This window comes from Poecile atricapillus, chromosome 19, assembly GCF_030490865.1.
Source record: "Poecile atricapillus isolate bPoeAtr1 chromosome 19, bPoeAtr1.hap1, whole genome shotgun sequence".
Taxonomy (NCBI): Eukaryota; Metazoa; Chordata; class Aves; order Passeriformes; family Paridae; genus Poecile; species Poecile atricapillus.
In genome coordinates this window covers 2,421,706-2,445,976 of record NC_081267.1, presented here as the reverse complement: position 1 = coordinate 2,445,976, position 24,271 = coordinate 2,421,706, and the positions used below count along the sequence as shown (strand labels likewise).

The window sequence follows — 24,271 nt, the reverse complement described above, 5'->3', positions numbered from 1 at the left end:
GGGGGAATCACCCTCTCCCTCAATTTTTCCTCCATCCCCCTTCCCCAAAATTTGGTTGGGGGGGTGGTTCTTTTTTTTTATTTTTACCTTTTTTCCTCCCTATTTTTTTCCCTCTTTTTATTTATGTGCACTTAATTTGGGGGGCTGAGGCACAGGAATTTTGGGGAGGGGTCGCGTGGGGAGTGTTGGAAAAGTTGGGGACAACCCCCTCCCCAAAAAATGGGAAAAATCCCCGGAATTCTGGGGTTCCCCCCCCCCCAAAGTGTGAATAATGTGAAATAAAAAATTCACGTTCTCAGCTTTTTTGGTGATTTTTGGGGAGGGAGTTGCAATTTTGGGGGGCTTCTCGGGAGGGGTCACCGGTTTTTTGGGCAGGATCTCCTGAGTTTTGGGGTGGAATTTGGGAATTTGGGGGGAATTTGGGGGTTTGGGGGAAATTTTGGATTTTGGGGAGAATTTTGGGTCTTTTAGGGGAGGATTTGGGGAAAAAAAACTGGGTTTGGGGGAGAAAATTTGGGGGTTTTGGGGGGAATTCGGGGTCCAGGGGGAATTCTGGGGAGAAGGGATTTGGTTGCTTAGGAGCACTCCCCCATATTTTTGGGGAGGTATTTGGGAGTCTTGGGGGAGAAAATTTTGGCGATTTGAGGTGTAATTTGAGAATCTTGAGGGGGGATTTGGGATTTTGGGAGCATTTGGTGGTTTTGGGGGGAAAATTTGGGAGGTGAGAATTTTGGGGGTTTTAAGGAATTTGGGGAGTTTGGGGGGAAATTTGGGATTTTTGGGGAAATTTGGAGTTTTGGGGGGCGGTTTTAGTCTTGGGAGGATTTGGGACTTTTTGGGGGGTATGGGGGTTTTTCAGTTCTTGGGGGGATTTGTGGGGAATGCTGGGATTTTGGGGGAGGAATTTGGTGGTTTTAGAGGGAAATTCTGTGGTCTTGGGGGGGTTCTGATTTTGGGAAGGGGATTTGGGGAGAATTTTTTTGGCTTGGGGGAATTTCCATTGATGAGGAGGGGTCCTGATCCCAGTGAGGAGGGGCATTTTGGGGAGGCATCCTGAATTTGGGGAGGGGTCTCAGGGGGGGATTCACGATTTTAGGGTGGGGTTTGGGGTGGATTTAGGGGGATTTTCCAGTGATGGGGAGGCATCTTGGGGGTGGGATTTGGGGAAGGGTCTCATCGGGGCACCATCCTGAGCTGGAAGCGGGGGGGGATGTTGGGAGTGGAATCTGGGGAGGATCTCGGGGGAGATTTTCCATCCATGGGGAAGGGTCCCGATCCTGGGGCAGTTCCTGAATTTGGGGAGCAGTCTGGAATTTGGGGGGGGTCTCATTGGGGCAGCAGGAGGGGCTGGAAGCGGGGCACGATGTTGGCGAAGCCGCTCTCCAGGGGGGCCGTGGGCAGCTCCTCGGGGGGTGCCGGGGGTCGCGGCCGCAGGCGCTGCAGCAGCGAGGTCAGGAACAGGAACAGCTCTGCCCGCGCCAGCGCCTCCCCCAGGCACAGCCACTGCCCTGTGGGGAGGGGGCGTCAGCACCGCCCCACCCCAAAGGGTCGGAGGTCCCAAAAGGGCTGGGGGTCTCTAGAGGGGCTGGGGTCCCAAAGGGGCTGGGGGTCCCAAAAGGGGCTGGGGGTTTCAGGGGTTGGGGATTCCAAAAGGGCCGAGGGGATTCCAAAGGGTCTGGGGACTCTGGGGGCTACGGGATCCCAAAAGGGTCTGAGGTCCCAAAAGGGTCTGGGCTACCCCAAAAAGGGTCTGGGGGGTCCCTAAAGGGTCTGGGAGCTTTGGGATTGGGGTCCAAAAATGGTCTGGGGGTTTCAGGGGTGGAGGTCCCAAATGGGTCTGGGGTTCCACACCCCGAGGAATTTTGGGATTCCAAAAGAATGTAGGGCCCCACCACAAAGGAATTTGGGGATTTTGGGGATTCCAGAAGGATTTAGGGCCCCACCCCAAGGATTTATGGGATTTTTGGGGTGCCCACTGGCCGAGAAGGGCACAAAGGCCTCGTTGCGCTGGAACTGACCCTGCTCATCCAGGAAGTTCCCAGGGTCAAACTTTGGGGATTTTTGAAGGATTTGGGGTTGTATAGGACTGAGCTCAGCAGGGAGTAAATGTCTGTGTCCTGTGGGGTCAGGTGTGGGGCCAGAAGGGTCATTTGGGGTCAGGTGAGGGTTCAGAGTTGTCCTTTAGAGTAATTTGGGGTTATTTGTGGTAATTTGGGGTCATTGCAGTCATTTGGGGTTACTAGGGTGTAAGAGACAGTCTGAAGTTACCCTCATCTGCCTCACAACCATTGCAAGAACAGAGACCAAGACCCTGAAGACCCCAAGGGAGTTTGTGCAGGGGTTCTGGCCTGGTTGAGGTGGAAGCTTGCCAGGTGATGGTTTGCAGGTGTGCTTGTTGTGCTGTCAAGGTACACTGCCTTCATTCCTGCTGCTGAGCAGGGACTTGTAAGGAGCGGCCTGTTCTGTACCTTACACCTGCTTCCCAGAGCAAGGGGGCTCATCACAACAGCCGAGGAATTTCCCCACCTCTTGGCCAGCTGCCCCTCGCTTTGAAACAGACTGTAAAAATGACTTTTCCAAGTTATTTTCTTCAAGAGAGATCTCCCCATGGAAGAAGACACCATTGACCCTGTCTCATCCATTGGTAGCTATAACCCCCTCTTTTCTCTCTTGACATTGGCTCTTTACCCCTCTCTCTCCCTCTCTCTCTCTCTCTCTCTCTCCCCCTCTCATCTATCACACAACCCTTGTTGCTGGCACTAAAATAAAGGTGCATTAGTGCTGTTGTGATTTAAACTGAAATCCCCTGGTGTCCTTTTTGCACTCTGAGATCAAATGAACCTCTCACGACTCCCACTTGTGTTAGGGGATTGTGACACTCGGGAGCGGGGTGACCCAAGGTATGGCTTAGAGCAAATGCTCCACAGCACAAGGATATTGGTAGGCACATGGTGGAGACAAGGATGAGGAGGAGACCTCCAGTATGGGTTCCAAAGGCTTTTACTCCACTGGAGGGTCCAGGGACTGAAGACCAAGAACACAACTTTGTGGGGGGTTTTTGTATAGGGGAGTCCAGAGGGAGGGTACAAAATTTTAACCAATAGGAAGAAGCTATGGGAGGAGTGGAAGGTTCCATTCAACAATACAATAGGGGAAACAAGGGGAGCAGAGTGGGTCACATGGGCCAATGGGGAATTGGAGATCAGGGGATTTCCAGAGGGGTGGTTCAGGTAGGAGGCTGGCCTAAGGGAAGACTGACAAATGGGTGTAATGACAGATGGGGAACATGCGAAAACAAGGGCTAGGCTTGAGGCAGGATTTGATAGGTGGGTAGGAGGATACAAACTAGGCGCAAACCAATGACTTAGGGGAATAACAGGAGAAACCACTCAAACAAAACACACCACAACAACAGAACTGTTAACCATTACAGGAGGTGGCATCGTCAGGAGGCAATGGATGTGAGTGAGCTCTTGCCACATTGACACTGATTGTTCTATGTGGAAAGGGACACTGAGAACTTGCCTCCAGCATTCTCCATGGATCTCAAACTGTCATGTGCCAGAGCTTCCAGATAATCCATGTTCTGATCTCAATCTAGATGGGAGCACAGATCAGAACCCTTTCCATGGTGCCCCCAGCAGAGCTGTGTCCGCCTTTGTCTGGCAGAAAAAGGGATGCGGGCAGACCGGGCGGGTGCCACCCTGCTCCATTTGTGTGCCAGGCCTGAGCCTCAAATGTTTCTGGTTTCTTAGCTAATTTCTCCCTGGCTCCTCTTTAACATGAGCAAAACAATAGCATCACACAGTCCAGTTTGGCAAATAAGGCTTGTGAACAGCTGAGTGCTTCCACTAAATTAAAAATGTGCTTGAAAGCCGACCTTCTGTTCACTCAGGCCTCCTCACCTCTGTAGATGAGGTGACTTTATACTGCTGGTATGTGGGTTTTAGGAGTATGTGTGTTTTTATCTGTGATAGAGATGAGGAAGTGTAGAATTTGTTCCAATGAGCTGCCAAAAGCAGTGACTTTAGTCCCTCTTTGGCTGGGGAGTAGCACCGGCCTTGTTGAACACAGGCAGCAGCACGAGCAGGGCTCCTCCAGCAGCAGGGACACGCCACGAGCCAGGAGAGGACCATGGCACCAGAGGGAACTGTGGCACCAGAGGGGACCGTGGCACCAGAGGGGACCATGGCACCAGCCATGCCCAAGGTCTGAACAGGGTGGCAAAGTCAGGAGGTGCTGCATGAACAGCCCAGGCATGGCCTGGTGAGGAGCCAGGTCTGGGGGCCATCCGAGGAGTCCTATCAAGAGCAAATTGTTCTAATATTCTCTCTGGGACAAAAAAAGAGCTATCCTCAGAGTGAACCCGTGCTAATAAATATTTGCTCACATATGGTGGGGTTTCTCTGCAAATGGGCTTTGATGGGATATTTCGACCACATTTAGTTTTACTCTTTAAGTCGAGCACCTGAGTATCTTTGTTGAGGAATAGAGAATTGTTTGTAGCTCAGTATTTTCTCAGGAGGAGCCTTACATTTTAGCACAGGAGAAAGGTAAGGCAAAGTTTAAAAGCTTTCCCCTCCTGAAGTGACACACTTTCCGAGGAGGCTGTGAGGAGAATTCCCCTCAGCCACTGCCAGGGCTGTTTGCCTCCTCTGCAGGCTCAGGATTCTGGGAGCTCCACGAGCTTCAGCTCCCACAGTATTTTCCTCTGAATATTTCTTGTTGTGCAGTACACAGGGAGAATATTTTGTGCTAGATTCTCCTCTGGGTTTTGAGGTGAATCTCAGTAATTCTGTTGATTTTCATGTCCAGATGAACTTTTGGGAGATAGGAAGGAAAAGGGAAGAGGTACCATGGAAAATCAATTGCTCAAAATTTGAGAGGCCCAAGCACAGTAAAAATGAAGTCTAAACTGAAGAATTTTTTTAATTTTTCTTTTTTTCCCTTGGTAGGTGGGGTAAAACATGAAGTGTCAATAAAGTTCTTCGAAAAGATTCAGCAAGCACCTAGCTATATGAGAATCAAAAGAGTGAAGGATGAGACAGGGCATGGGAACAATCTTCAGCCTTTCCTGCTGAAGGTAAAAGAGTAGGAAAACTGCCTCTGGCTGTTACCCACAGGTAACCTGTTATTTGTAGCCAAGAGCAGATGCCCAAGCCCTGCTGTGACTGGCCCACTTTCAGTCCTAACTGGACCAGGGTGGCCGGCTCGGGAGGGGAGGAGGTGGGGGGATCTCAGGGGGCTTCTGCTTCACAGCTGGGCTGGGGGGCCGTGGAGGAGGCACGGAGTGCTGCTGTTCTGCTTTCTGGAACGATTCCTCCTTCTGAGGCCATGTCTGAGAGCTGTCAAACCGAACAGTCTTTGGGCTCCCTGGGGGCAAGGGAGAGTTGCGCCTTCTTGGCCGGGAAGGTGGAGCTGCAGCAGGGAGACTGTGGAGAGAGGAGGTGGCTGAGGCCCCCAGCTGCCGCTGGCACACAGGGACCCTCCTGCACAGCAGGGCCCAGAGCTGCCAAGGCTCCCCAGCACGGCTGGAGCTGCTGGCACAGCTTGGCCCAGCTGGACAGCTGCCCCTCAAGGCCCTGGAGAGCAGGGGATGGCTCTGGGCAGGGACCCTGGCCAGGAGCGGGCCCCAGAGCACCTCTGCCTTTCAAGGGCAATCTCGTCCCCGCTCTTTCTCCTGCCCACCTTGCTTTGCCTCTGCCCGCTGCTCCTGGGGCTGCTCTTGGCCAGGCAGCCTCAGTGGCAGCCAGCACTGGCTGCAGCCCCAGTGGGCTCCCCAGGACAAGGCCCAGCAATTAAGAGGCCAATGAAAGGCCTGGGCAGCAGCAGAATTCTCAGCAGTTATTTGGGCAACCAAGGACTATCCACAAGTCCACAGCAGCCTCACTGAGAATGTTTCCTGGCTGTGAGCAGCCTTTCAAGATGCTGGAGGGTGGGGATGAACAACAACTTACCGTTTCTTGTCCTTCCACCTCCGGAATCCAACACAGCAGAGGACCATGGAAAGTGGCACTGTGAACAGTATCACTACTGTGCCTATCATGCAGGACTTGCGCACATCCTGCGGGCAGAACACTCTTGGGGTGCTCGGTGGATTCTCAGCATTTATATTTGACTTGCCAAGTGCTTCTGTGGGAGCAATGGGCAGCGTGAGCCTGTGCTGTGCTCCACTGCTGAGCTGGCAGCACACTGGATACGGACAGGACGTTCTCTGTTTCCCCCAGAGCTGGGGCCTGCAGGCACCTTGCCAGCCCTTGGCACAGGCTGTGCCACCCAACAAAGCCCAGAAAGCCGGGAGCAGAGCCCAGGGACAGCGCAGCTGCTTGGGCAGTGGCTCCTTCCAGGGACACGGGCCAAACCCATCCCTGAGCAGCCACTGCCACCCCTGACCCTCCCTGCTCCGTAACAGCTCCCCCAGCCCAAGGGGACAGAGCCAGGCCCTGTCAGGGGCCAGTGCAGCCCCTGCCCAGTTGGGAGCCAGGGCTGGCTGTGGCCCTGGGCTCGTGGCAGGGCTGCTGCTCGGGGCTGCTCCTGAGTCTTGTGCCTCTGGATGCTTAGGGCCAGCTCTGGGAGCAGCTGCAGTGGGATGGACATCAGTGAACGAGTCCCGTTTCCCAGGGGCTGGGAACGAGCTCCAGAGGCCTGGAAGCTGAGGCGCCTCCAGCTTTGGCTGCTGCTGGGCCATGCAAGGAGAGGCCCTGTGGGAAGAGCTGCTGGCACACAGCCCCACTGAGGGCTGAGCCCAGCACAGCAATTACCTCCTGTGCCTGGGCCTGGCATCTCCTCCTTTCCTGCATCAGGAGCTGGCACAGAGACATTGCTTCCTCTAGCATATGCCATCGTCTGCACAGACATTTGCTCCAGCACTTGAGAAAGGAAAAGGGACAGCTGGATAAGATAGAACTGTTCACCATTAGGTGAGGTGGTATCTTCAGGAGGCAGTACTTGTCAAATCATGGATAAGGACAAGGAAAACACCCAGGTTCCTGAGGCTGGGCCAGGGCCCTCCCTCCTCCAAACAGCCCCTGCACCCAATCTAGCCCAAGAGTGGGAAATTGCAGGGGATCTCAGGTTATTTATGACCCCTGCTGCAGTTTGGGCTCCCTGTCAGCTGATACCAAATGCCTTCCTGCAGAGGCAGGGGGGAAGCTGCAGCCAGGCCAGGCTGGGAAACAGCCCTGCAGGGCATGAAAGCAGCAGCGGGGCAGAGAGGCTGCCATGGATCTCTTCCTGCTGTGCCGGGCATGGCGTGTCCAGATGTGCAGGGAAAGCCCCCGGCTGCTGAGTCTCAGGAGAAGGCTGAGGGACATGAACCCACCACGGTGTCTCTCCAGATCACTCAGCATCTTATCCAGAAGTTGGGATGCCTCCAGGGATTTCTTGTCTTCTGTGTCTTGGTTCTTCCATCTAGGAGGACCTTAATGGAAAGTAGTTCCATTTCTCCTTCAGTCCAGAGTGGCAGTGAGTGCACCTGGGTGACTGGTGCCCTCCAAGGCACTCCCTCATCTCTGCCTTCCACTCAGGAGCAGGAGCAGGGGGACCACGTGCCTGCAGTGGCCCCACAATGGGATGGAAGGAGCCCCTTGCATGGCAGTCAGGCGAGAAAGGACTCCCTGGAGCTGCCAGCAGCTCTGAACTGAGCCCCAGGCAGGGCCAGGGCGTGGCAGTGGCAGCCAGAACAGCTCAGGCTCCCTGAAGCCAGAAAGGAGCCACACAAGGCACAGCCCCGGGGCACAGCCCTGGGCCCGGCCCCTCCCTCTCTGTTCTTCTCCGTGGCTGTACAGAGCACACAGAAGGAGACACTGGCATTGCACATGGGAAGAAGATTGACAGCTAAATGCTCCTTCCTCCCACTGACAGCGATGCTGTGGGATCACTCAGGGCTCCAGAAGGGAGCAGAGTGAGGTTTCCAGAATCCATCAACCTTCAGACTCTTAAGGGAAATGGCACGTGAGTGAGCTCTTGCCACCTTGACACTGATTGTTCTGTGCAGAAAGGGACATTGAAAACTTGCCTCCAACATTCTCCATGGATCTCAAACCATTATGTGCCAAGGCTTCCAGATGCTCCATGTCACGATCCCAATCTAGAAGGGAGCACAGATCAGAACCATTCCATGGTGTGCTGGGATCCCATTCTGTTTTAGGGAACTGGGCACTGCAAGGGGGTCAGGTAAGGCTGTGGGGGCCAGATGTCAATGGACATGGCCAAAGCAGCAGAGGGGCCTGAGGAGCTCTGGGCTGGCTCTGGACACTCTCCAACATCTTTGCAGGCCCCGTGCAACATCCCTGGATGGGTGGCAGGACCTGCCCCGGGCCCCTGAGGATTCTCTCCCTCCCACAGAGGAAACCCTCCCTAAAGCCCTGGGAAAAACCATCCCCAACGCTTCCCAGGGAGAAGGGAGCACTGCCCGAAGAAAGGGAAGCCAGGCCGCCAGGTCACCTGCTCGCCCTGCTCGCCACGGAGCAGCCTGGGCAGCCCTGTCAGGCAGGGCCACTGCCAAGAGGAGCAGGAGGAGGAGGCGCAGAGCAAAGGCCATGGTGCCTTGTCCTCTGCCAGTCCTGCAGCTCTTGCTGCCACCACTGTCCTGACACCGCTGTCCCAATGTCAGCACCGCTGCTGCCGCCGCCGCTGCTGCCACAACAGTCGTGGTCAAGGACTGACTGCTCGGTCCTTGTGGTGCTGTGCAACCACGGGGCTCTGGGACCTCTGTGACCTCAGAGCCTGCTGTCACCTCAGCCTGCTGTCACCCCACAGGCTGCTGTGACCTCATGGCCAGGGTGGAATTGTGTGGGGAGTGGGATCTGCCTTCTTCACTAGGGAGCTCATCCTGCCCTGCAGCTCTGTCCAAGGGCTATGACAGGGTCCCAGCCCAGCTGATCTCACAGGCTGGGGGATGAAGGGATGGAGAGCAGCCCTGCTGAGAAGGACTTGTGGCTGCTGCAAGGTGAGAGGCTGGACATGAGCCAGCCATGTGCCTCCAAAGGAGGGTGCCCAGCAGCTTGAAGGAGGTGATTCCACCACCCCTCTGCTCTGGTGCGAGCCCACCTGGAGTACTGCATCCACCTCTGGGTGTCCAGCACAGGAAGGACATGGTCCTGTTGGAGCTGGTTCAGAGGAGGGACAAAATGCTCTGAGGGCTGGAGCCCCTCTGCTTTGGAGACAGGCTGGGACAGCTGGGGGTGTTCAGCCAGGAAGGGAGAAGGCTCCACAGAGACCTGATTGCTACCTTTCAGTACTTTAAGGGGGCTTGTAAAAAAGATGGGACAGAATTTTTAGTAGGGCCTGTTGTGACAAGACTGAGGGGGTATGTTCTCAATCTAAAAGATGGTAGATTCAGACTAGACATAAGAAAGACCTTTTTTATACTGTGGGTTTTGAAACCCTGGCACAGGTTGCCCAGAGAGGTGGGCATCCATCCCTGCTGACATTCAAGCTCCTGCTCTGAGCAACCTGATCTAAAGGTGTCCCTGCTCTCTGCAGGGCACTGCACTAGATGGCCTTTAAATGTCCCTTCCAAGCCAAGCCATTCTGTGCTCCTGTGCACCAGCAAAGCAGTGCTGGAATAATGCTGGGGTGATGATGCTGGCACCTGTGTTTTGGTAGTTGTGCCATTTAGCTGTTGGCCAAGAGAGGATTGATGGGCTGCACAGTGAAGTCTGCAAAGAACAGTGTGCTCAAGGAGAAACAGGAGAGGAACATGGCTTCCAGTTCAGATAAATGCCAGCATTTTGCTGCCCATTCCTTGCTAAAAAATAAAGGAATGTCCTGAAGATCCCTTCAATGTGGGTGCACTATTGGCTGTATCAGTACTTTTGTTCTGTAAAACAGGTGAGTTGTTACAGCTTCTTGCCCCATTTATCACTGGATAAAACCCAAATACTGCATTGCTCCATGTCTACTTTCTTCCAAATAAAGGCAGATTTTGTTCATTCTTGAGTGGGACATATTCATCTGTTGACAAGCAAATTCTTCTTGCCATTCACACAATGCTGATTTGCTCTAATTGGATTGTAATTAAGACCTACCTCTCACTTTAATTAAGGTTGATGGATTGTGAGGCAAAGTGTTGCATAATTTGCCCTGGAGAGAGTTTTTCTCTAATTCAATGACATATGAAGACAGGTGTAGCCTACCATACTTGTGGCATTAGTCTCCCACTCTGTCCTTTCCTCTCACCCAAGGGGAGGATCGAGGTCTGCAGGTCTCATCTGTGCACAGAAAGAGTTAATATCTCACCCAGACCTGCAGATGCTCATGATGGTTTCTGCCGGGCAGTGGCCGAAGCAGTCACGGTGATGGATTTCAGGCAGCGCTGGGGCTGTGCCAAGATCTCAGGGGGCCCGGCCAGAACAGTCGTGGCTGTTCTGCCCCCATGGCTGGTCCCAGGCCCCTGCTCCCTTCAATTCCAGCTGCGGGCCGATGGCTTCCCCTCCCTGTGCCCGGCAGCCGCTGGGGCCGCGCGGGCCGTGGTGAAGGGGCCTGGCCCAGCCCAGAGCCGCTCCCGGGGCCTGGCGGAGCCCGGCTCGGTGCAGGCCAGGCTGGAGCAGGGCCGGCCTGACCAGCACCCAGTTAACTCTTCACAGCTGGAAACAACAGAGAGCTTTCCTGGCCTTGCCTGTCTTTAAAATGGGGATTTCACACAGGAGGATACAGCTTCTAAATGGTTTCATAGGTTGTCAGTTCTCAGAGCCAGCCAGCTATTGGTTTTGCTAAGCACAGAGGAAGCTCTTAGCAGCCCCCTCCTAGAAAAATCATTTGCATGGGTGGCTTCTTCACTCCTCACCAAATATCAACTAATACAAAACCACCACAGACATTCAGGCTGAAACAGGAAGCAATTCTGAAGCAATTGTTTTAAAGCAAAATCTGTTATTAAGCACAGAGATTGATGTCACTCCCGCACTCCACTGGAGAGGGACAGTGACTCTGCCACCTCCCCCCTGGCCAGCCCATTCCAATTCCCAATCAGCCTTTCTGGGAAGAACTCCTTCCTATTGTCCAGCCTAAACCTGCCCTGGTGCAGCTTAAGGCTGTGTCTCCTTGTCCTGCCCTCCAGCAGATCCCCACTCGCAGCCAGCTTGGTGTCATCTGCAATTTGTGAGTGCTGGACTCGACCCCCTCAGCCAGACCCTCAGTGAAGATATTAACCAGGACTGGGCCCAGCACAGATCCCTGGGGACACCACCAGGGACTGGACACCAGCTGGATGCAGCACCATCCCCACCACTCTCTGGGCCCGGCCTCCAGCCAGTTCTGCAGCCAGCAAAGAGTGCTCCTGTCCAAGCCGTGGGCTGCAGCTTTTCCAGGGAATGCTGTGGCTCTCCATGTCCAAGGCCTTGCTGAAGTCCAGCTCGACACATCCAGAGCCTTTCCTGCACCCACCAGGAGGGTCAGCTGGTTATAAAAGGAGATCAGGTTGGTCAGGCAGCACCTGCCCCTCCTAAAGCCACGCTGGCTGGGTCTGAGCCCTGGGCCATCCTGGAGGTGCCGTGGGATGGCACTCAAGGGGATCTGTTCCAAAACCTCACCAGGCACCGAGCTCAGGCTGACAGGCCTGCAGTTCCCCAGAGCCTCCTGCCAGCCCTTCTTGGGGATGGGCTCACACTGGCACCTCCAGTCCTCTGGGACCTCCCCAGTGAGCCAGGACTGATGAGGAGAAATGATGGAGAGCAGCTTGGGGAGCTCATCCACCAGCTCCCTCATCCCCCTAGCATGGATCCCATCCCATCCCATCCACCTGTGAGCATCTGAGTGGCTCAGCAGGTCTCTGACTGCTTCCTCCTGGATTACAGGGGGCTCTTCTGCTCCCTGTCCCCATCTACCAGCTCAGGAGAACACTTGTCCTGAGGAAAACCTGTCTTAACGTTGAAAAGGTGGTTTTATTTATTTAATGTTTATTAAATATTTAAAATTTTATGTTTAAGTTTTATTAAATATTGAGGCAAAGAAGGGGTTAAGTACCTCTGCCTTTTCCTCATCTTTGGTAACCATATCCCCCCTATGGAATGGAGGTTGTCCATAGCCTTCCTTTTGCCATTAATGTATTTATAAAAACATTTTTATTATCCTTCATAGAGGGATCCAGGTTAAGTTCTAACTGAGCTTTCACCTCTCTACTTTTCTTTCTGCATGACCTAATGACATCCTTAAACGTTTCCTGAGTTGCCTGCCGCTCTGCCCAAAGGTGATGGACCCTCATTTTTTCCTTGACTTCGTCCAAAAGCTCTCTGCCCACTCAGGTCGGTCATTTTCCTCGCTAGCTCATTTTTCATAAGAGAGGTTCAGGCTGTTCCTGCTCCTTCAAGATTTCTTTCTTGAAGTGTGTCCATCCTTCCCGGAATGCTTTGATTTAAAAGGCTGTTGCCCTTAAAAAACTCAGTATCTGATTTGGTACTCCCCAAATCTGCATCCTTAATCAGCTGAAGTCTGCTCTTTGTAAGTCCAGTGTAGGAGTTTGGTTGATGCCCCTCCTTCTTTCACAGAATATTTCAAAACTCGATGATTTCATGGTCACTGTACCCCAGGCAGCCTCCAACCACCACATCTCCCAGCAGCCCTTCTCTGTTTGTGAACAGCAGGAGACACAGCTTTCCTGGGCAGTGGCAAGAGAAGGAAACCTCCCCAAAGTGCAGCTTGGCAGGTTCAGCCTGGAGGGGAGGAGAAAGAAAAGTCCCTGCCAGGGTAGAATTTTGGTGCAGGAGGTGTCCCAGCGTGAGACTGGACCATGCCATGGCTGAGTGTGCCAGGAGCCGGCAGTCAGTGGGGCCCAGGGATGCTCCAAGGGACTTGGAGTTTTGCTTCTGACTCCTTGAGCAGCTTCTTCAACCTTCTCTCAGTGCCTGGGGGTCCTGGACTCAGCCCCACATCCAGCCTGGGGTTCATTAAAATACAGAAAGCCTCAGGGGCTCTTTCTCTTCCTTCCACTGTCTTCAAGTCCAAGGCTTGTGCAGCTGCTTGGATGCAGTTTGGAATTCTGTTAAGGAGGAAGATTTGAAAATCCACCACATTTTTTTTCATTTAAATTAAGGCCGTATTTTTTTTATTTTCTAGTTGTGAGAAGAGGTGACAGAAGCATTCCCCAAGTGATCTTGATGCTGAATGTCTCCTTAGGAGGTCTGGTCACAGAGAAGAATGAGCCCCTTGTGGGCTGCCCCTGTTTGGACAACCTGCTCCTCACCCTTAGCCTCAGCATGTCTGACATCGCCCACCTGGGACTGACAGCCCAAAATATTGAAAACATTTATCAACTTTTCTTTATCATTAAAATCTAATAAACTAGTAAAAATAAATTTTTAATTTTTACAATAATATTATTCTGTATTTTTATAACCTAATTTTTATATTTATTTAAAAGAATTGATCCATTTTTATCAATTAAAAACCTTATCGAACTTTGGTTCTAAGTACCACAATTCCCTTCATTAATTAATTGACTACTATTTCTCCCTCTTTTTGCTAATTACTCCTATTTTTAGTCCTTTCAGCATATTTTTTTATAATTTTCTCAGACAGGGTAAAAGGGACCACTTTGGGGTCCACGGAGACTTTTCTGGGGAACATTTGGGGCAGTTTTGGGTCTGGGGAGGGAATTTAGAGAGAATTTGGGGGTCTGGAGGACACTTGGGGGAGCCGGGTGGGCACTTGGAGGGGCACTTAGGGATTCTGTGAGACAATTCGGGGTCCGGGGGAGCACTTGGAGGTCCAGGGGGGCACTTGGAGGTCAGGGAGGGGAATCCGGGGGCCCTTCGGGGTCCGGGCGGGCACTTGGGGGGCTGTAACAGGGAATCTATGGGCCGCGGGGGATGATGGGAGTTGTAGGCGCCGGTATAATACGGTTTAATGGGGCCGCGGAGCATCACGGGAGTTGTAGGCGCAGCTCCAATGGGTTCCGGTGAGGCGCGGGGCATGACGGGAGATGAAGTCCTGGCTGGAATAGCGCTCTATGGGCGCCGCGGAGCATGATGGGAGCTGTAGTCCCGGAAGTGGCTCGGAAAACGCGTTTGGCGGTGTGGGGAAGCGCTTGGAGAAAACTTTTGCGTCCGAGCCGTGGCTGCAGGTGCTCGGGGCGAATGTATACGGCTCGGGAGCACTTGGGGGGAACCTGGGGAGCTGTAACCGGGCTCTTTACGGCGCGGGGGACGGCAGGAGGTTTGGGCGCGGAACTGTGTTGTGGGATGATGGGAGATGAATTCCCAGCAGTGGCTGGAAGGGGAATCTGTGGGGTCAGGAGCATTCAGGGATCCAGGGACACTTTGGGGGGTCCCGAGCGGGCACTGAGGGGGCACTCGGGGATCCTGAAGGGTCTGGGGGACACATGGGACCCATGGGGGGCGATACTGGGTTTCTGGGTAGCGCAGGGCATATTCCCAGTCCCTCCCAATTCCTTCCAGCATGATCCCATTTGCTCTCAACCACTCCCAGTCAGCCTCAGTGGAGTTGGACTCCCTGCCAGTATGATCGTGTTCACCTCCAGCATGATCCCAGTTCATCCCAGTATAAGTCCTGTGGCTTCCAGTTACCCCCAGCATGCACCCAGGAACTCCCAGTTCCTGCCAGTTGCTCCTGGCATGACCCCAGTTGATCACAGCTGCTCCCAGTCAACCTCAGCATGATCTCAGTAACTCCCAGTATATCCCATTTCCCACAAACCTGGTCTCAATTGTCCCCTGAAGTTTCCTACTCACTGCCAGTATCATCCCAGTCTGATCCCAGTATGATCCCAGTTTCCTTCAGTGTGATTGCAGTCTCTCCTGGCATGGGCCCAGCTGCTCCCAGTATGATCCCAGTATGATGTCAGTACACAGCCAGTGCTATCTCAGCCACTGCCAGGATGATCCCAGTACAAACCAGTCCCTGCCAGTGCTGCCACTCCTGGGATCCCCCAGCCCTCTCTGTGTTCCCCCCTCCCGCATCTCCCCAGAGGAGCCCCAAGGGCTGGCAGTCCCCAGCCAGGGTCCCCAGCCAGCCCCAGGTTGGATCTGCAGCCCCCAATTTTCCCAGTTTCCCTCTCCTTTTCCCCAGGCCGGGTTCCCCCCGTCCCCAGCGGGTGGGAGCAGCGGAGAGCCCCGCGCTGCCCATCCCGACCTGTCCCGGCTCCATCCCCGCTCCTGCCGTGGGCTGTGAGGGGTTTGGGAACGGGGCACCGAGGGTGTCACTGCTCCTGGGGGAGGAGGAGGAGGGATGGAAGAGGAGGGATGAAGAAGGAGAGTGAGAAGGAATGGAAGTAGGAGAAGGAGGTGGAGTTAGGGAGGAGAAGGAGGAGGGATGGAAGGGGAGGAGAGGGAGGAAGATGTTGTAAATACTCCACAAACCCCTTCAGTCTTGTCCCCCATGGGGATGTGTCCGCACTTCTCAGAACACGGGCGGGAAGGGGTCTCAAAATATATCTAACATGGACCTAAGTTATTTTAGACAGAGAAGGCTCAGATTTCTGAGACGTGGTCCTGGGTTTATTGTATGTGGATCTCCCAGGGTAAGAAAGAGGCTGAGATTCCTCAGGTGCTCTCTTAAACTTGGGGGAGGGGGTGGCCAGGGGATACAGGGGGGTTACAGACAATGGGATAGGGAAAAGAAAAGGGAGGTTAGGTAGGGACTGACCTTATACAACACCAAGGGTGAGTTCTTCCCTTGGGACAGACCATAATTTTTTAAATGCACTTCAACAGGAGGAGGAGGGACAAAGAATGATCAGGGAAAGGAGAAGGAACCAAGAGGTCAAGAACTCCCTGAATTCACAGTCCCCCACCTGTGGGATCATCACCCCCCATCTCACAGGTGCCCCGAGAGGGGGAGCTCAGCCCAGATCTCCTGGGGGGTCCCTGAGTTGGATTTTTGGGGGGAGGGGCGATATTTAAGAATTAAGGACTGCGAAGCTGAGCAGAAACTACCCCTTGTGAAGACATTGGGGGTTCCAGCATCCCGCAGTGGGGAGATGGAAACAGGGGGAACTTTTCAGATTCCTGGCACTCCCAGCAGCCTGGGGAGGGCAGGGACCAAGCAGACAAAGGACCCCCAGTACAAGTGTGACCCCCAGCAGCTGGGACAGGGGGGAACCCCTGAACACCAAAAGGGGAGAGACCAGAGATGGGGAACTCCTGGGAGGCATTTTCAGGGCTGAATCTTGGTGTTTGGGAGGTTTTTATGGATAGCTTGGGATTTCTAGAGATGGACTTGGGCAGGAGGAACCCCCTAATCCAATGTGTTCATGAATTGTATTTCTCTCCAAACCAGGATTTCCCAATCCCAGACCTTGGCCAGATGGAGAAGGAGGCTGTGAGGAAGAGGAAGATGCCCCAGGACACCCAGGCAGGTGAGGAGGAAGTCAGTGCCCCTTTCCCCCTCTCTCCTGCTCCATCTCCCAGCCCAGCCTGGCCCCCGGCTGCAGGACAACCCCGCTGCCGATGCCGTCCTGCTGGGGACGCACTGGGGGGATCTCCTTCCCCTTCCCTCTGGCACGGAGGCAAATCCCATCCTCTCCTTGTCCTTCCTCCCCCAGACAAGGAGCTGAGGATGGAGACCAGGGAGGAAAAATCCTCACTGCAGAACCTTGTGGAAGAGGCTGTTTTCAGCGGTACCACAGTGCAGGAATCCAATGGGGAGGAAAAGTCCCAGAGATCCCGGAGGAGGAGGAGGGGCTCCAAACCCATCCCAGGGTGCTCTGAGGAGGAAAGACCCACCCTGTGCCGGGAAGGCGGCCGGAGATCCAGCCAGGGCTCTGAGCTGGTGGTCCATGAGCAGCTTCAGGATGGGGAGAAGCCCTACAAGTGCTTGGAGTGTGGGAAGAGCTTCAGCCAGAGCAACCGCCTGATCTGCCACCAGATGATCCACACTGGGGAATGGCCCTACGAGTGTGGGGAATGCGGGAAGGGCTTCAGCTTCAGCTCTGAGCTCATCCGTCACCAGCGCATCCACACTGGGGAGAGGCCCTACGAGTGTCCTCAGTGTGGGAAGAGGTTTCAGAGGAGCTCCACTCTCCTCAGGCACGAGCGGATTCACACGGATGAGAGGCCCTTCCGCTGCCCTGACTGTGGGGAGGGCTTCAAGCGAAACTCCCACCTCATGAGGCACCGGCGCATCCACACTGGGGAGAGGCCCTACGAGTGTCCCCAGTGTGGGAAGAGCTTCTCCAGGAGCTCTCACTTGACCCAACACCAACAGAGGCACCGGTAAGGGAAGCCCTGTGAGTGCCCCAAGTGCAGGAAGAGCTTCGTGTGCTGCCCCAGCTCGATCCCCCATGGGAGGACCCACGTTGGGCAGAGCCCTGATGACCCACGTTCCCAGTGATCAGTGTTAGGAACACACTGGGCTGGAGATCATTTTATTTTGGTTTCAATTATCTTTTGCTTCATCTTCATCTATTTAAAACAGAAATAACAGAGTGGTAAAAATCAACAAATTCATCAAAGGCATCTAGAGCCTCACATTTTACTAGTGCTTCAAGGGAATCTGGGAGATACTTCAGAGGATTTGGGGGTTGTGGGGTTATTTGGTGTAATTGTCTCCATTTCTTGGCACTCAAAGAGACGAGAGGCTTCTATCTGTCTCCTCAAAACCACTCTATGCCACTGAATCCTACTCAGTCCCTCTCCAAAATTATTTAGTTTCACAACCCTTCAGGGTGTGTTGCCTTAAGTTTTAGCTTTCATATTTTTCATATTCTGTGCTGCCTACCTTTGTAGTTTTGAACTTCATATTAAGTGTTAGTGAGCTCTCTTCACAGAGTAGGTAGAAAAAACAATTCCTTTTCTAGCTTGATACCAAGGACAGTTGTTACAAGTTCCAGGCCCAAAAGCATGAAGAAGGGTGGACTGAAGAAAGAAAACAAGAAGGATGGGACTTCATCATCTGAAGCTGTAATTGGTCAATGAACCCCAATATGCAGATTAACCTAAACTTCTAAAAATGTGTGACTTTGTGATCAGTTGTCCATTTTTGTGACCACTTTTGCTCCATCTTGGGTGTAGCCCTGGACAGGCTCTTGTACTGCCCAAGGTGTATCTGTAACATGCTGGTCGTGAGTGAAGAGACAAAATCCACGACTCATGCTCCAGGTGCTCATCAGACAAAACAGCCTCGTTTATTATTCAGAACTCACTTGAATACCAAATTCAAATTTCCCAGGCTAGACAGCCGTTGGCTGATACTTCCCTCCCTGCCCTGCATCCTGGCCAATGGTGTGCAGTGGTTCAAACATGAATTAGGCTCACTAAATTAAATTTGTGCTAAAATCTATGGCTAAAGAGAATTTACTGCTAAATTAGATTTGTGTTATGTCTAGATTTACCTTGTCCAGTCCTGACCAACTGTATTATGACCATACTGTGACTATTTACCCTTTTTGGTTAAATTAAAAAATAGAAAATGCTCTCTGTTACCCTATCTGCAGGGGCCCTTTGCAGACATGCAGATAACAGGGACACCATGGGTTTAATTTGAAAGAAGTTTCTAGTTAACTTGACACACTTAATTCTCTTCAGCAAGCAATATGCTTTGTGTACTAAATTGAGTTTGCAACACTCCCTTCCAGGAGCTGGCAGACAGGATCACAATCCTTCAAGCTAACAAACCACAGGTTAACTACTTATAGTTAAAAGTTACAACTTAAAATTAAAAAACAAGAAAGTATTTAGAACTGAGATTATCCTGAACTTTTTAAACAAGAAACAAAAAACATTCAATGTTTAGAACCGTGAGAAAAACCCAACTTAGCAGAAAAACAATTTGTAAACAAACAGTTTTTAAATGAACTGTCTTTTCAAGAGTCTGATTTTCATGGTGAATAAGTTGTTCTGGTTACTCTTCTTCAATCTCCTCCATCACATCCGTAGAGGTACTGTCAGGAGGGTGTTGTTTGTGTCCTTTGGCTGTATGTTTGACTCTTACACATCGGTTGCAGCTTGCATTATCACTTCTTTGTCCCTGAGCTGTCCCCTGTGGAATGGGCTTGTGTGGACAGTTTATTTTCCCGTGGCCTTGTTGTCCACACTTGTAGCAATGGGGTGTGAGTTTAACAGCAGCTGTAATAGAATTGGCTAGCATATCCATGTGATGAGATCCACTCCCAACCTTAGCACATGCTGTAATCATCTCCTCCAGAGATGGATTCCCTTGAGGTAATGCAGCTATAATTTTTCTACAGTCTTGGTTTGCATTATCTTGTGCCAGTTATAGCATTAATTGACCCCTTGCTTCACTGCATATATAGCTCATTGGGGTTTTATCTTCTACTTGAATAGCTTTGGGTTGGCACTGACAAGTTGGTAATTCTTGTTAGAGCTCACATTGCTAAGTCTTTCACTTGTGTTAGAATTGCAGAGTTCAAGCGAGCCTGGGTTTGGGGATCTTCTGATACTGCTGAATGATTTATTGTATGAACAGCCTTAGCTACTTTGCTTTCTGGGGTCCCACCACACATTCCTCCCTTTTGTTTTTCAGTAATTCCTGTTAAAGTGCCATGTGCTCTTTCCACATTGGTTTTATTGTTATTTGAGGAACGCCAGTGTGGTGTGTTACACTCCAGGGCTGTAGGAAATGTTTTGTTTTCTGTGAGATGTGTGTTGTTTTGATGCTATGAGGGATGCTCAAAACAGCAAAGGCTGACTGCCAGTGTGCAATGGCATCCCGACCCTTTTCTCTTGTGTGTTTTATAGCACATATTGCTGATGAAAAGGTATCTGTGGATAAATGTACATATTTTAAATGTCTAAATTCAGGGATGTGTGTGACATGGGTTTAGCAGATTTGTAAGGCACGCAGTCCATGAGGGTTTGCTCCCATCTGCAGTGGTGCAGTGTGGCCCTGGTGTCCTGATGGGACACTTGTGGTTGGGTTCTTTTTCCCCCTTGGACTGAAGATTGATGAGATAGAGGCAGTTTTCTCTTGTTTGGACTTGGTTGTTTATTCTTCTTTTATCTCCATTACATGTATACAGGGTACAAGGAGCCACAAGCAGCTATGTGCACTAAGATAGAAAAGTGCAAAATGACTAACAAAGATCTTCTTCAAGGTTTTTTATATGTTCATTTACCCAATTAACAAATGCCAAGGAGATATTTTTTCTTAGTGACCCAATGACCCAACACCTGTGTGCTGCACTGCAGCATTCTCTATCCAATCACCTACTACTACCCAAAAACCTCTAGAAGAAGAAGATGAAGAAGAAAGAAGGTCAAGAGACAACACCCTGAATCCTCCATCTTGTCCTCTATTTTCTAAAAAAGTTTAAACTCCAAACCTGAACTTTTTCACGCAATGACATAAGAAATCTCTCTAATCTACACACTTACCCTCCTGGTTTTTCTATTTAACAGTTGTTTTCACAGTGTTATATGAAATTCAGAGTTTTCTTGGATGTCAGAGCCAGGCATCAGAGATAAGGGCACACTCTCAGTGCCTGTGATTACAACAGTAAACCAAGTTGAATATTGTTAAGTGTTATTCCACTGTTAAATCCTGAAGTCATATGTTATAAGTCAGCTTAAATACTGTTAAGTGCTTTTGCTAAATTGTGATGTTTCTGGTATAAATTAAGGCATAAGTGAAGTCCTGTTAATTTTGATCTCTGTTAAGCTCAAACACACACACACACACACACAGAGGGATGGTTCTGGGTTCATTTCTGGTTGGATTGCCTGGATTTTGTTTGGTTTTGTTGTTGCTTTGTTTCCTTGCTGTGCCTGAAGTGTCCAGTCAGGAGCAGAGTGACTCTTGCCAAGGAACTTTGTGCTGCTGGTGCTTAATATTAAATCTGGTTTTTGCTGCTCCCTTGCTGGGGATTTTTAAGCGCTCTCAACCCCTCATTGGTGACAGGGTGAAGGAGCCCTGGCCCAGGCTCTGGCCCTGGGGGACATGGGGATGCTGCTGGGGGGTCCCTGTCCCCCTGTCCCATGCCCCACAGACCTTGGGATGTCCCACAGCCATTCTGTGATGTCCCAGTCTGGACTGTGATGTCCCAGCCCCTCTGAGATAACAGAAGCCACTCTCTGATGTCACAGCCTTCTCTCTGACATCACACACTCTTCTCTCTGCTGTCACACAGCTGCTCTGTGATGTCACAATCTGCTGTCTGATGTCACAGAGCCGCCCTCTGGGATTGTAGTGTCTGCTCTATGACCTCACAGCCCACTCAGTAATGTCACAGCCCACCCTGTGGTGGCTCTGTGATGTCATACAGAAACTCTGTGATGTCACAACCCACTCTGTGATGTCATGCATTCAACCTCTGATGTCATAGTCCTCTCTGTGATGTCACAGCCCACTAAGTGATATCACCCATCCCACACTGTGACATCACACCCTGATTTCTGATGTCACAGAATCCCCTCTATGATGCTGTAGCTGCTCAGTGACCTCACACAACAAACTCTGTGATGTCACAGCCCCATCTGTGACCTCACACAACCCACTCGGAGCTGTCAGACAGCCCCTTTCTGACATCACAGGTGCTCTGGGGCTCCAGGACACAGCCACAGAGGTGCTGCTGTGACACAGCCCCCTCTGGGACATCCCACAGCCCCTGCCAGTGCTGAGCCCCTGGGAGCTCTGTCTGGGCCTGCTCGTGTCCCTGAGCTGCCCTGGCAGGGCCCCAGCCCTGCTGGGCTGTGCTCAGGAGCTGCTCCTGGCCAGAGCTGTCTCTCTGCAGCGCTGCCCTTGCCAGGAGCTGCCTCTGGGCCAGGAGCCCGGCCCAGCTCAGCAGCACAGACACAGCACCAGCACTTTCATCACCCTCTCGGGCCTTTGGGGCTCTTGGCATCACACTCAGTCCCTCAGAGTGTGCTCCAGAAACTTCTCAAGAACTCAAACACAGACAGAAACACTGAAGTTTCTTGTAGTTGAAATGAGAGACACGAGTGAGAAAGCGTCCCCAGGTTCCAGGTAGAGCAGAAGACTGGAGGCCCTGATGCCAGCTGGGGACAAGCAAGGGAAAGGTGTCTGTGGTGCTGAGCAAAGCTGGATGTGTTTCAGGAATGCCAAGGGCCAAGGGCTGAGCCCCAGCCCCTGGCAAGGTAGATGCTGTCCCTCCCTCATTGCTCAGGGCTCTTCCCGGGGCACTGGCATGTGGGGATGTGCAATGCCAAGGGCAGCACCATGGGGCGGCCCCTGCCAGGCTGCTGAGCAGGGACAAGGAGGCAATGAGGCCCCAGGGCTGCCAGGGTCACTTGTCCCCTGCTGGCCTCAGGCCCAGGGCCAGCAGCCATGGCCAAAGGGCTGCACAAGTTGCCTCTGGCAGGGCCTTGCAGCTGCACAGCCCAGAGCCTTCAGCTCTTATGTTGCTTATGTGATGAGGCCTCCAAACCCCATCCTTGGAGATTTTTGGGTCCTCTCCATGGTGTGTGAAAATGGAAGCACTGGTCAAAGTTATTTTCTCCAAAATCTTGCAGTGACAGGGATGAATATCTTTAAAGTGATCAAGAGTTAATTTATATTTTTTAGAAGGAGGAAAAATTTTAATCAGGTATTTTATGAGAGTGGCACAAAACTGCAACTGCTTTTCCAGACAAGTCGATGCCCCATCCCAAGAATGCTCCAAGAGCAGGATCTCTGTGCAACCTGACACAGTGAAAGCCCCCTCCCCTCCCCAAGGATGGAATTCCTGTTGTGTGGGTTCTCTGATGTGCTGGGTGCCCTCACAGTGTTCCTGGCCAGAATGTCTGCTGAGGGCCAGCCAGGCTGCTGCAGTGGCAGTGACCTCACAGCCATCACCATTGCAGCCATGTCCCCTGGGCCTGGCTCTCCCCTTTCCTCTGCCCCTGCCTTGTCTCTGCTGGCATGAAGAGTTGTTTCATTATTATCTTGTCCCCAGGGTGCTGGGGCCAATTGCTTCCCAGTCAGGCTCCTGGAGCAGCAGTGGCTTTTCAGAGCCCAGCCAGAAATGAGCCCTGAAGCAGCAGCTCTGCAGTGCTGGCCACCAGGCCGGGGTGCCAAGGGAGCCTTCTGGCCATGGCCTGGAAGCAGCTGCTGCTGCCAAGGTGCCTTTGGTGCCTCAGGCTGTCCCTGGCACAGCTCCCAGCATGGCACTCTGCACTTGTGCCCGAGCCCTTCCCTGGGTTGGGGCTGGCCTGGGGCTTTTCCTGCAGCAGAATCTGCCCTGGCCATGGCACAGGAAAGGCAGTTCCTGTTGGAGCAGGAGGCTGTGCCTGGAATGGGCTCAAACAACTCCAGCAAGGCCCTGTTTACTTCAAAATTGCTTCCTAGAGCACTATAGTCTAATAATTGTTATAGCTCTTATACTGTGGAGTAAGTAACTCTTTTACTTTATTTACTCTGTGGTGTAAATAAATCATGTTCAGAATCCGTCACAGTTGTATTTATATAAATATATCTGATATTCCATTGTTAATCATGTGGGACAAATTGCATTACGGTTCAATTCTACATGTCCAATATTTACACATAAATGTCTGACAAACTCGGGCTGGGATTGAATCCAGCTGCTCCCAGTCTCCTCTCTTACAAAGAATTTAAAAGTCTAGGTGACTTGGAGGAGTTTGAGGATCCATGGTGGCTGTTTGGTGTCATTTCTCCACCTCATGACTCAACAGGAGTTTCTCCAATAAAGAAATAAAGCTTTAGCCTGAAGCTCCCACTCTGCCCATGACAGGAAGCCCTGGGAGTGTCTGTGACATCCCAGCTCTTTGGCAGCCTGGGGACTCCTGGGATGTCACCATGGGGTCCCTCGGTGCCTGTGACAGAGCGGTGCCTTTGCAGCCCAAGGTCCCCTGGGATGTCACCGTGGAATTGCTGGGACTGTGTCTGACCACACGGCTCTTCAGCATCCCCAGAAACCCCTGGGAGGTCTCCATGGAGCCCCTGTCTGTGCCTGTCTCAGGCCTGAAGCCAGAATCCATTGCCATGGCAGCCATTTGCAGTCCCATCCCCAGGCTCATGGGATCACAGAGCCACAGAATTGGCTGAGTTGGGAGGGACCCATGGGGATCCTCCAGTCCAACTGCTGGCCCTGCACAGGACACCCCAACAATCCCAGCCTGGGCCTGGCAGCACTGGCCAAACGCTGCTGGAGCTCAGCCAGCCCTGGAGCTGGGAGCCTTCCCTGGGGAGCCTGTTCAGTGCCCCAGCAGCCTCGCGGGAAAAACCTTTTCCTCACATCCAGCCTAAACCTGCCCGCCTCAGCTCCAGCCGCTTCCTCCACTCCTGTCCCTGGGCACCAGAGGGAAGAGGTTCCCGCAGCCCCCAGCCAGGGACCCGCTCCCAAGGCTGCTGCCATGGCAACCAGGCCTGGCACCAGCTGGGATGCTCGGTTTCCACG

At 52.4% G+C, this 24,271-nt stretch overlaps 1 pseudogene; it reads left to right on the top strand.

The window, feature by feature from the left end:
- LOC131586321 (zinc finger protein 208-like) overlaps positions 1–24,271 on the top strand; it is a 539,124-nt pseudogene that overhangs the window by 4,505 nt on the left and 510,348 nt on the right.